We start from the raw sequence: 13,258 nt of genomic DNA, 5'->3' as shown, positions 1-13,258 counted from the left end.
CTTTATGAGAAATTTCTCTCTCTCTCTCTCTCTCTCTCTCTCTCTCTCTCTCTCTCTCTCTCTCTCTCTCTCAAACACACACACACATGCCATGCAGTGTACGCGTGCACACGTGTACATACACACACACACACACACACACACACACACACACATGTCCTGTTTCCCTCTTCCCCTCCCCAGCACATGTAACATACATGTAACATGCACCAAAGAAAAGCCAAAGGAGAACAGTCAGAAAGCATGCAGCCACCCAGCTAACTCTTGGACTTGATTTTCAGCCTCCACGAAAGCTAACATATAATTTATTTTGTCTAAATAACCTACCTTGTGATACAGCATGGGGTCACCCTGAAAAAGGCTAGCACCATGCACATACAGCTGCAGTGAATTGTAATGTCTGCTCCTGCACGTACTTAACTTCCAAGCATAGAAGTGAAGGGAGGGCTACCTGAGGCAACAAATCCTCTGTTGATAACTCAACAATAACCTCCTAGTCTCCTAAGCCTATTGATAAAAAATGTGTTAGATTCTGTGGTACATGGCCTTGGCTGCCAAGTTCAAGGTCAAAGAGCTAGTCCGCCTGAGACCATTTGGCAGCTTTGAAGAGCTGCTTCAGCTCCTACCCACCCCTACACCTCTTTGCCAACTTAACATTTTCTTGATATTTTAAGCATCTTCTACTTAAGCATAAGGTATCTGTATATGGATACCCAGTGAGACACAAATCACAGCTATAGAAAAAATATATTATGAGACATACAGTCTCAAGAAGGTGCTAGCCCTTTCACAGGTAAAATGGGGGGAGGAGAGGAAATGCCCCCTCCCCACCCCCAGCAAATTACATGGTGGTCTTTCACTCAATTTTTGTTCTTTAGAGAGTTAACATGGGAATGAATATTCATGGTGGGAAATGTGAGGCTCTGGCCTTAGAAGCATAATTATTGTTGTTATTTTGAATTTCATTAGCACTTTATAACTGTAAAGCCCATTTTAGTGGATAATTTTTTCTTCCTTCCTTCCTTGCCATTCTGATTCTGCTCCATGTTCCCAACCCTTCTGAAAACTCAGTCCTTTTCCAGGCACTAACTTAGAGGCTGTCATTTTAACAGAAATTAAATCAGGAGCAAAGAGAACTGTGTGTGGCATGGAAATAACCTACCATAGCCATGGAAATAATCCATCTGTGAAAACCTGCCCTGGGCTCTTGGGACCGGGCAATGTGCTTAGGTGGAGCTCAGTGCTTGGTATGCGTACCTCCAGCAGGGAACTAAACTGGAAGCATTAACAAATGCTATCCCTAAGTACACTTCCCCGACCTTTGTGTAGGTGACTTTAACATGATTTCATCATTTCAAATTGGGAAGACATGAGTCTTTTCTCATTGAAGAAAAGCACCGTTGTCAACAGGTGCTGTGTGACAAAGACTAGACATGTGAATAGTTATTCTCTGTTCCAGTTGTGTGTTTCAACACAGTGGCTTGAAACAATTATTTATGATTATAGCAAAAACATTAGTGGATTGGTTAGAGATTGACTGAGCTGGGCTGGGGCTATGAATGGTTCTGTAACTTACCCAGAGATCAACCTTAGGATGGGATTCATTATAACTGTGACACCCAAAGTAGGAAATCTTGGGTCTATGCATCCTTGTCCTCTGGGGCTGGTAAGCTAACACTTGGAGGCATACTACAAGACAGTGTCTTCTGGATATGTCAGGGATGCTGCACCTGTAAACTTTCAACAGTATACTTGCCTACAGAAGACCACAGTAGCTAACACACCGACATGGATAGGGAAAAGTTCATAAAGCCCAATACTTAAATGAAGGGCTAGACGTTCAGTGGCTTTCAAAAGAGAGATAAACAAGTTTCTTTATAGATGAGCCCACTGACAGGTTGTCCAACCATAAGTTATCATTACTAAACACATGCACACATAGGCAACTAACTGGACTCTGAAAGTTGTGTGTATGTATTACACGTGTGTGTGTGTGTGTGTGTGTGTGTATATTCATATATACATATATATAACCATTAATTTGAGTGGGTGGGAGGAGCATGGGAAGAGTTGGAGGGTGAAAGGGGGATGGAAATGATACAGATATAGTATATCCATGAATGAAATTATCAAAAATTAAAAATAAAAACTGACCACATGTTATATAATTTCCTCTTTAGTTATTGCAACAAGAGTAATCTCCAAGAGCCAACTAATGGCAGAAGGACTGATTTTCCAAATAATCTGAGAGGGTGCAGTCTAACATGGTTGAAGAAAGCATGAAGGACTTTATTGCAGCAGAGACTGTGCTACTGTCAACCTCCTGTCTTGATAGACAAGAAAATAGAGAGCTCAAGTCTGAAGTGGAGCTGGCCTACCTGGAGGCCTCTTCCTCCCAACATTTCCACAATCCCCAAAGTAACACTTGTAGCTGAGGACCCAGTGTTCAGACACAGGAGCCTATAGACATCATTTCACATTCTAATTGTATCCCATGGTATTTTAACCAAACATTTTTTTGTTGTTGTGATGAAATACATGACATAAATGATTTAAGGATAAAATGGGGAGGGGTCATGGTTCCCGAGGTTTCTCTTTGTAGTTCTTGGCTTTCTTAATTCTGGGCAATCAGTGAGGAAGACGTTTATGGACTACTGGAACAGGAAGATGAAGATAAGATACACTCCTACTGGCTCTTGAGAACATATTCTTCATGTTGTATTGCCTTGCCCAGCTTCAGTCCAGGGGGAAATGCTCAGTCTCATGGCACCTTGATATGCCATGCTTTGCTGATGCCCATGGGAGGTCTGCCCATTTCTGAGCATTTATAGAAAATGGTTGAATTGAGGAAGGGTGGAAGGGAAGAAGGGGAAGGGAGTGAGAGGGGAGGAGGGAAGGGAGGCTGAAGTCTGGATAGAAAATAATTAATAATAATAATATCTTAATTTTAATATTACAAGTTTAAAAATTACCAGTTTTTCACTAAGTTTGTCAAAGATGAGGTTATATGCTGAATTAAAGTAATTTTATTAAGAAAAAAAAGAACACAACAGACTTACTTGCATTATACACATGTGTGTGTGTGTGTGTGTGTATGTGTGTGTGTGTGTGTGTGTGTGTGTGTGTGTGTGTGTGTGTGTGTGTGTGTGTAGATCAGCATGTGTTACAACAAATGTGTGAGTCAGAGAACTATTTGTAAGAATCAGTTCTAGACTTCCACCATGTATGTACCAAGTATCAAACTCAGATCATCAGATTTGGCAGCAAAAGCCTTTACCCACTGAACTATATGCCTGGCCTCCCAGAATGCCCTATTTTAAGGGAATTCTTTGCCTGCCACCATGTGGGTGAGGCAAAAAGCCAAAGGCTTTTAAACTCTAGAAACATTGTTTTCATTTTAGCCATTTTTTTATAGTTTGGCCTTAAAGGCCACATATAAACTCACATCCTTACATTTTAACCAAAATTTTCTTTTAGTAGTACTAGTCAAGACAACTGTACTCATTAACATTTCTTGCTGTGCTTCCAAACAATTTTTGATTATGGTTTTAGGTTTTATAAAGTGGTCATCCCATTGTTGTTGGTGATGCTGCTGTTGATGGTGCTGATAGTGATAGGGTATTAACTTCATCTCAACTGTGAGAATTAGGACTTGAAGCCAGCAGCTGCAGTAAGACTATGCAAGACTAAACCCTAGGTGTTCCTTCAAACAAAGACTTTCCCTTTCCTTAATTTTAGGTTCCTTGTGTATAAAATAGCAGTGCAGAGTTCTAGTTTTTAGCATTATTGAAAGGGCTAATTAAGATGGGATTTCTACAGTGTTTTGCACACTGCTTGCCATGTTAAGACCCAGCAAATGTCACTATCATTATTGTTATTGCTTACATGCTAAATGGTGTGCACAACATACACCTTATCATCTTTAAGTTGGACAGTGATTAGAAAATAGATACCTGTGATATTTGTCTTCTCCAAAAAGTGTATTTCTTTACAGCCACTTTCCTCATTATGATCTGTTCGAACTTCAAGTCAGTATTTATTAAAACTTGGCAATATGCCCCAATTTATTTTTTCAAGCTGAAAGGTGCTAGGATAAAGCCATGTGTTCTTTTTGGAGTATCATCTGAGCCCTGTGAAAGTTGTCTTTTCTAATTGTCCCTTTGTCGTAACCACCTGCTTCTTCAAAACACACACAAATAAACAAGAATTTAATTTAATAGTTAAGCACATGCCACATGCCAAATGGGAAAGTTTTACTGTCCAGTGGCTGCTGTCCAGGGCAATGGAGGCTGGATGTATACCTGGGTTCTTTTGATGCATTCCATGTCCTAAGAATTTCAGCCTACAGTCCTGGCTCCTGGGTTTATTCCTGTTCAAATGAAAGGCATCAGCCACAGGCTACCTTAACTGTATCTCTGGAGTGGGTGATGGCAGATGCAGGAGAGTGTGACCCAAATGCTTAGTCATCTGGAAAAGCTTCCAGAAAAGGACACAGGGTGATTTCTGTCTGAGTTCAGAAATCGTCCCTGATGGTCACATCTGGATGTCACAGATCCAGGTTTTGTTTTGTTTTGTTTTGTTTTTAACATACATATGATGATACACTTAGACTCAAGAAGCTGAAAGCCTCTTTGTAACTGTAGAAAGGGACAGAGGTAGCATGCAGCAATCAGAAGATGACCAACCAATGCTTCTTCCTGTGGCTTGTGGTGTTACCCTTCAGGCATCTTCTACTAATTCATTTTCTTCAAATGGATGCAAATGCTTCTCTGGGATTTGCTCTTAACCTGAGATAATGGGAATCAGCATTGAGAAAGAGATCCTTGTGCTCTGTTCTGTCCATTATCACTTCTCTGATTACTTTGGTGTCCCCGAATATGATTCAAGGATAATCAGCATTTGCACATTGACTGCATTATGAATCCCTGCTTCTTACATTCAGATCACCAACTCACATCTACAAGCCAAATCTAGTGTGCTCTCACTTAATACCCTACTAATAATACAGTCCTTGGCATGGAACTACTATTCAATAAATTCTCACTTGACTAGTAATTACTTTCTTTTCCCTGGATCTTGACTAGTTCTCTAGGATTCTTTTACCATTTGTACCAGGAATGTGCCCTGGAAGGTCACATGAGTAAAATGTGGTGAACTAGAAAGTAGCTTCAAGAAACTCAACAATACAAGATGGGAGTTATGACTTTGGATCTGACACAAAGATGTGTAATAAAATTACCCTGAAACTCCTGACTGAATAACAATCAAATGCTTTTCACTCACATATCTGCAGAAGGTCTGGGGCAATCTGTGTTTAATACTGGCTTAGTTAGGCTTGTCTTCAGTTTTAGGTTAGGTCCATGTGCATTCTTACACATATCACCCTACATGGACCAGCAGGTTAGTGAGTGCATGCATGTCTCATGCACTCTACATCACATCAAGCGCATGTCACATAGTCATGCCCATCACGAGTGGGCACTGGAGAGTAAGAACAAGAAGGAAGTAAAAATATGCTAGAATAAATAAATAAATACATACATACATATAAATCATCATTGTCTTTATTACAAACAGCATGTGTAACAGAAAATATTAAATGTGGTAGGATACACATATTAAAGTCAAAAATAGAATGTGGGAAATGTAAGAACTAGAAGTGATCCTGAGGGATTTCTGCCCTTCCTTTCTGCACACTCATCAGAGGAAAACAACCTACACAGAACTAAAAAGGAATACTGAGTGCTGAAGGAACAGTAAAAGTACTTAGAAAGTTACTTTATTTATGAGTGTGTGTGTTTGTGTGTGTGCATGTGTGTGCATGCGTACACTATAGGACATGTGTAGAAACCAGAGGAAAACTTGTAATAGTCAGTGTTCTCATTCTGCATAGGTTTCCCAGGATTGAGCTCAGGTTATAAGGCTGGGCAGCAAGCCCCTTTACCCACTGAGCCTTCTTACCAGTCTATATTTTGGAGAGCATGGCCTCTTAGCAGAAAAGTAGTGAGAAAACATACCAGAATGGGTCACATAAGATGCAGTGCAACAAAATTAATTAAGGAACAACAGCTGAGAATGAAATCTAAGAACAACAACAAAAAAGCATAGTGCCTTGGCAGGGTAGGTGTTGGACAATATATTAGTTCCTAAGAATCTCCATAGTTGTCAGGCAGAATGAACTACCAGTAGGCTAAGGTGATAAATACCAGACATTATACTTTTTTCAAGTATTATTTTTTCTCAGTGAATCTTTGTGGGCATCTCAAACCTCAGACTTAATGCCACAGCTGCAGTATATCTCCTCCTTCTGCAGCTCCCTCCCCTTTCCTGCCTTGTCACCTTGAGGGAGAGTTTCTCTTGCCTTGCAAGGGGAAGGAATCTCTGGAGCTACAAGAGGAGAGCAACTCTGCAGCTGCAAGGGGAAGGCACCACCTCTGCAGCTGCAAGGGGAAGGCACCACCTCTGCAGCTGCTGGCCAGTTGCTTTGTTAGAAGTGCTTCTTACTGAGGGTCCGAGAAATACTCAACTCACATTTTTTTTTTTCACCCTCCCCATACTCACATTTTTAAATGGCATTGACAAGTTGGAGTTGTAGCTCAGTGGAGTTGTACTTTGCTAAGCATTGTACAAAGCCCTGAGTTCAAGCCACCACAAAAATTAACACAAATTTCTAGCTTCCACAGGAATGTAATAATATTTGATTTATGGATTCGAGAAATGGCTCAGAGGTTAAGAGAGTATACTGCTTTCCAAGTTGAGCTGGCTTCCATATACTGCACTTCCAGAGGACTCATGGAGCTGGCTTCCAATGCTCCAGTCAGGAGGTTCACAGTCTCCTGTAACTCCAGCTCCAAGGGATCTGACACCCTCTTTTGGCCCTTACATGTATCTACATGAGTCACACACACACACACACAGAGAGAGAGAGAGAGAGAGAGAGAGAGAGAGAGAGAGAGAGAGAGAGAGAGAGAGAAATAAAATGTTTAAATAATATATGGATTGAACTAGATCCTTGTTTTTTAATTGCAAATTACACACAATAGTTAACAAATAATGTGTATTTATTCATTTATTTAACAAATACTTATTGTGTTGGGACAATCCTAAGTGCAGAGTACACAGCAGTGAATAGGACAGACAAAACTCTTTCTTTTAAAGTTTGCTTACATTTGGATGATGGAAATCTGTCTACAAATCTGTGAATCAGCTTTGATGGGGAAAATACAATGTTGGAAATGATGGGAAATGGGTGAGTCTTTTGGTATAAAGAGTTGTGGGAGTGCCCTCTTAGGACATCTCTGTAAGGCTGGACAAAAGGGAACAAGTGAGCACCCCTCTGTTCTGGCATGATAAGTTGAGGCATGGAGTTCAATGTGCCCTAAGCTTATTTCTTAGTCAGTATGATGGAGGATGAGTGCATTCCTCCCACACAGGGCCCATGTGAAGATGGAATATGGCATTGTTTGCCAACTGCTTAGCAGAATGCTGCCACATCCAGAAACTGTTTTGTGAAGAAGAGACAAAGGAGGTAATACCATTAATACAGTGTGGTCTGTGTCCTACCCCAGTTATGAATGCTTAAAGCAAAACCAAAAGTGTCTGCTGCAGCCTATGACATCAGAGAGGCCTCTCAGGAAAATGATGCAAAATCAAAGCAGAAAGAAGGGAGATGAATACGTATTAAATACTGCATTTGTTTATTTATTCATTCATTTGTTCATTGAGAATTTTATTCATGAATATAAGGTATTTTGATCCCGTCCATCCCTTCATTCTCCCTTCTCACTTTTCCCATACCACCACCACCACCACTTTCCCTTCCAACTTCCTGTGCTCTCTTTTGAACCCACTGACCCCATTCAGTTCTGTCAGTATGTGCATGGATGTAAGCCCATCCACAGGAACATGGAAGCACGGAAGCTCCCGAGGGGCGGAATATGAAGGAAACTGATATCCTCTCTGGTAGCTATCATTCTCAAGAACTTCTCAGCTTAGAAGTGAAAATTGCTAAGCCCCTTCTCCATCTGTGCTGGAATTTTGTCTGGTCTTTCTCAGGTCTTGCACATGCTGTCACAGCCACTGTGAGTTCTTGTGTGCAGTGTTCCTGTCTTGACCAGAAAGCACTCTTTCACAGAAGTTATCCCCTGACTCTGACTCTTAAAATATTTCCACTTTCTCTTCTACACTTGAGCCTTGAGGAGAAGGAGTTCGATTTAGATGTTCCATTTGTGACTAAACATTCCAACTATTTTATTCTCTGTAGTTTGACCAGTTGTACAAACAGATGGAGCTGGAAATAATCATTCTGAATGTTCTCTCTTGTATGTAGATCCTACCTTTGAATCTTTATGTATGTGTGTTTAAATTAAAGCACACAGTTCTTATGGTTAGTTAATTTCTCCTATTATTTCTGGAATTTACTTTTGCAACAACTTTAAGGTCTTTGGCATGATTATTCCTGTGTTAAAAAGAACCAGGTCCCCACCAGGCGGTGGTGGCACATGCCTTTAATCCCAGCACTCCGGAGGCAGAGGCAGGCAGATCTCTGTGAGTTCAAGGCTAGCCTGATCTCCAAAGTGAGTTCCAGGAAAGGCACAAAGCTACACAGAGAAAATCTGTCTCAAAAAAACAAACAAAGAACCAGGTCCCCAATGAAACACTATAGTATGACATTAGGGCAACATTAATACCTCAAGACAAGACACCAAACCACCCTATGCCAAACCCACAGCAACTTTCAATTCATTCACTAGTCTCCTGACCAAAAAGTTGAAGTATGATAGTAACAGCAAATACTTGTAGATAGTAAATTTACTGATTATTGATATGCACTAGACACTATTTCATGTTTGTACTCTGTAAGCTCATGCTATCTTTATCAGAGTTCGTGAAGGGTGCATTCTTTTTATTCTCAAATCAAAAATCACAGCCCAGAGACAGAAAGTAGTTTTCCTAGGTTTAGATAGGAAGATTATTACAGTGAATGTTTGAACTCAGGGAATAAGCCTTATAGCAGAACCCATGAGCTTATTATGTATCTATCCATGGTCCCCTTGACTCTAGGGTGGAAGAAGCTGGGTAAATGGAAATTGATGCTAATCAGTGTTGTTTGTCTATTTCTGTGTGGTTTTGTGTTTGCCTTTATTTTAATACCAGAGAACAGTGAGGTAGAAAACACGGCCTGTCACTCTTTGATAAAGAGGCAGAGATAAAAGACCTTCAGACACATGGAGGATCTTCATGAAAGTTGTTCTATGCAGCTTCCTTAGAATACAAAATTTGAATCAATAAGTAGTAGCTTCAACAAGGAAGATATAAATCAGTACATACTATTGGTCAGAGCAAGCAGGATAGAAGAAATTTCCAGTGGAGATAATACATTGCATTCTGTCTGTAAGGCAGCTTGGGAGCCTCCATGGTGGGGGAAGACTTCATTGAGCAAGGCTATATTCTGCAAAGAGTAGTATGTTGGCGGCTGAGACTGGGTCTATGTTAGGCACCTCTATCTACTTTGTGTGTGTGTGTGTGTGTGTGTGTGTGTGTGTGTGTGTGTGTGTGAGAGAGAGAGAGAGAGAGAGAGAGAGAGAGAGAGAGAGAGAGAGTGTATGTGTATATTGTTTTTTTTGTGGGTGTATGTGTATGTGTTGCATGTCTGTGTGTTTGTGTTGTATGAACACACACGTGTTTGGGGGTCATACCTATTGTGCACATGTATGGAGGACAGAGAAAGATATTGGATGTCCTTCCTGTTCTTTTAAACTTTACCATGTTGCCTTGAGACAGGATCTGTCACTGAGTCTAACCCTTCCTACATATCCCAGGTTGGTCCCAGGGAGCATCCTGCCCCTGCCTTTTCAGCACTGGAGTTACAAGTGGACATGTCCCTGCTTGACATTTTTAGGCAGATTCTATGTGTAAAACTCAGATCTTCATATTTACATTTAAACTCTTTACCAACACAATTATCTCCCCATCGTTCCAACTGAGCTTAACTCATGAAAAGCCATTGTCTCCAAAAGACAAAGGAGCATTTTAAAAATGTACATCAGACCATGCCATCCCTTCTCTTAAAATCATCATGACGTTTCACATAAACTAGAATTAAATCCAGATGCCACATCAAGGCCTACATGGGCCTGAATAATTGAAGCCACATTCATTTCTGGGTATTATTTCAGTCTCTGAAATTCCTTCTTAATTCTTTACCCATACCAGCATTAAAAGTATGGCCCCAAGACTTCTCATGTCTCTCTCAGTGCCCCTGTCCATTGCTCCTGCTGCCTTAAATCCCTACTCCTTTGCCATAAGTACTGCTCACTCTTCATGTGTTATAACTAATGTCACTTTTTGGTAAATTATTTCTGCACTTAGCATGCTGTTTCATAGAATCACGTTCTCTCTCTCTCTCTCTCTCTCTCTCTCTCTCTCTCTCTCACTCACACACACACACACACACACACACACACACACACACACTCACTATAGCTTAGGCTGGAATTCACAGCAATCCTTTCTCTTCAGTCTACCAACATATATTTACTTTTTATTATTGTGTTTGCTCTTAATTCTACTAAGAGCTAAATGAGGAGAGGGAACCCTTTAGACTCTTTCTTGGAATAGTATTTCAGTGTCCCCCATGCCTGGAAATAGTGTTCTGTGGTGTTCCATGACATAGAGGAGAGGAAGAAAAGCTGAGAAGGAAGAAGAGAAGAGAGTAATTTTGAATTTAGGGTTTTTTTGTTTGTTTGTTTTTTGCCTTTGTAGACAAGAGCCTAAGTTTAAAAACAAAATGTATCCCAGATCTGGACTTCCCATAATTTTTCTGGAATTTCACCATAAGCCTCTTCGAAGAGGATGGAGTGAAGCTTCCCATTCAGGGGACACAGAGAACATGCAGATTCTCAGCTTTGCTGAGTCTGCAGGTTCTCACATAATAGTCATCAAATATAGCTTGCTAAGTGGGTCAGCGGCAGGAGTGGCCTCTGCCTCCCTGAGAAACATGCAGACATGGTCCTGGGAGCAAGTCCATGTAAAGTTCCAGAAGATATCAGGAAAAAAGTGAAGGGTGTCTTTTGATTTGAAGGTCGGAGCAATGAGATTCCTGGTATGATAGAGTGGAAAGAAGCTTTAAAATCAGACCATGTTGGAGTTCCACCTCAAGCTACCAGTTAATTAACATCCACCAGAAAAACAAAAACAAAAACAAACAAACAAACAAACAAAAAAACAGAACCAACTAGTTCTTTAGATGAAGTAAAGATGTTTGCAGAGACAGAATACTTGTCTAAGGCATCAAGGCTACCAAGTGGAAGGGCTGGAGTTTAAATCCTGGTTTGCTTGCTACTGAAAACTATTACATATTACATGAAAATTGAAAACAACATGCATACAACAGTACACACCACTGTTGAGTTCTCAACTGTAAATAAGTCATACATACATCATATTGTAGAAAATAACCAGAGAACGCCGAGAACAGGGGGTGGGGGAAGGGAGGCGATGGGCAGCTATGTAACACTGCCTTCTGGATATATGCCATGGCCATAGTAATCATGACCACACAGCAGTTGTGAGGAGCTATAGTAGACATGTACAAAAATTCACATAAAAGTGGAAGGGTGGGCTAGCTGGAAAGCAGTAGTGTGGAGGCAATGGACAGGGAAGATAATCAAACCACATTATATACACATCTGAAATTGACAAAAATAAAAGCAAAACAACAACACTGAAATGTGCAGGATTTTAGAAGCTATTTCCTCTTTCCCTACAACATTGAAGTGCACAGATTTACTAAATGGTACAGTGGAAATTCAAATCCAGCATGCTCTTATGTAAGAAATTGTGTTTCTAACCTGTAGGCATGCATTCATTGTTCTATTCAACAATCATCTTCGATAGTCTCAGATATATGAGGCATCTGGTGGCAAGAGTGATAGGACTGTTGCGCTTATGGAAACTATAATTTAGCAGAGAGGACAAATATTCAATGACATACCTATGAAGGACTCCTGATCATCTCTGCTATAAAAGTATGACACTCTTAGCTCTTGCACTCAACACTCTCTGTACGCCCCAAAGTTGGAAAGGCTTTAACTCATTTAAATTGCTGCACATCTTTCAAAGCCTGCATTTTGAGCATTCTCAAATGCTTCACATGTAAAACAAGGTTTTTAAATCCCAATTTATAGTCTTTCAAGAATTCTATGTGAAAAAAAAATGGTGCCTGCCTAACACATAGTAGGCACCCAGTCAATGTGGTGGAAACAATGACCGTATGCTGATGTTCTTTTCTGTTCAGAATATAACAATAAAAATAATGTGCTGCAGGCAGGAAAACGGCCTAGTGAAGAGAACATAGCGAAGAACAAAGCTTACACTCTTCACCAGCAGCATGCCTTTGAATGCACCAGGTTAGCAGTTCAGCTTGAATGAATACAAAGAAGGCACTGCAGCCCCCCGTCCCCCAAATCAAACCGCACCTCAGAAAAGACTCCAGAAAGGAGAAGTCTGTGGGACTCTGAAGAAGGACTGTGAAAATGCACCAGGATTGAGATTTGTAAGAAGAGGTCCCAACAAGCATCGCCCACTAATGTGTGTTAATGATGAAAGATTCAAGGAGTAAGAGAAGAGGAACATGGATAGGTTAAATGATTAAAGAAGCGAAGAAGTACAAAGATTTGGGTACAAGCAAATGAATGATGGCAATGAATTAAAGACGAGTGGGCTAGAAAAGGGAAATGCAAAAGAATGAATGAGGACAGATAGACTCTCACGGAGTACTGTGAGGATTTTGACTGTAAGAAAGATGTGAAAGAATTGCTGTAAATCACAGAAGAAGTAGGGGGTGATTTAGAGGAACCAAGACAGGGAAAGAAGGAGGTGGTGAGAGGTAGGAGTTGGAGGAAAAAATAAAGATAATAAATTTGAGAATTGTTAAGGGAAAGAGTAAGAGAAGTACTGAGCTGAAGCAGAAATCAGTCAAACAGCTGAAAGTGGAAATGAAGAATGACATCAGTGATTAAAATATCCTCTCATTTCTCACGAAGGTGAAGTTGGAGACAATGGTAAAAGTTTGTTCTAAAAGAGACCTAGCAGGAATGGTCTGAAAATGGAAGTGAGAAATGGAGAGAGGAAAGTAATGAGACAAAGGTCACAGGAGGACCAAATAAACAGCTCTATACAGGTGGAAACAAGCTACTTCTACAATAATGGGTGACTGACTGTGTTGGACATTGTACTGGTACTTCCATTTGTACCC

Source organism: Onychomys torridus, chromosome 2, assembly GCF_903995425.1.
Source record: "Onychomys torridus chromosome 2, mOncTor1.1, whole genome shotgun sequence".
Lineage (NCBI taxonomy): Eukaryota > Metazoa > Chordata > Mammalia > Rodentia > Cricetidae > Onychomys > Onychomys torridus.
This window is presented reverse-complemented; position numbering follows the sequence as displayed.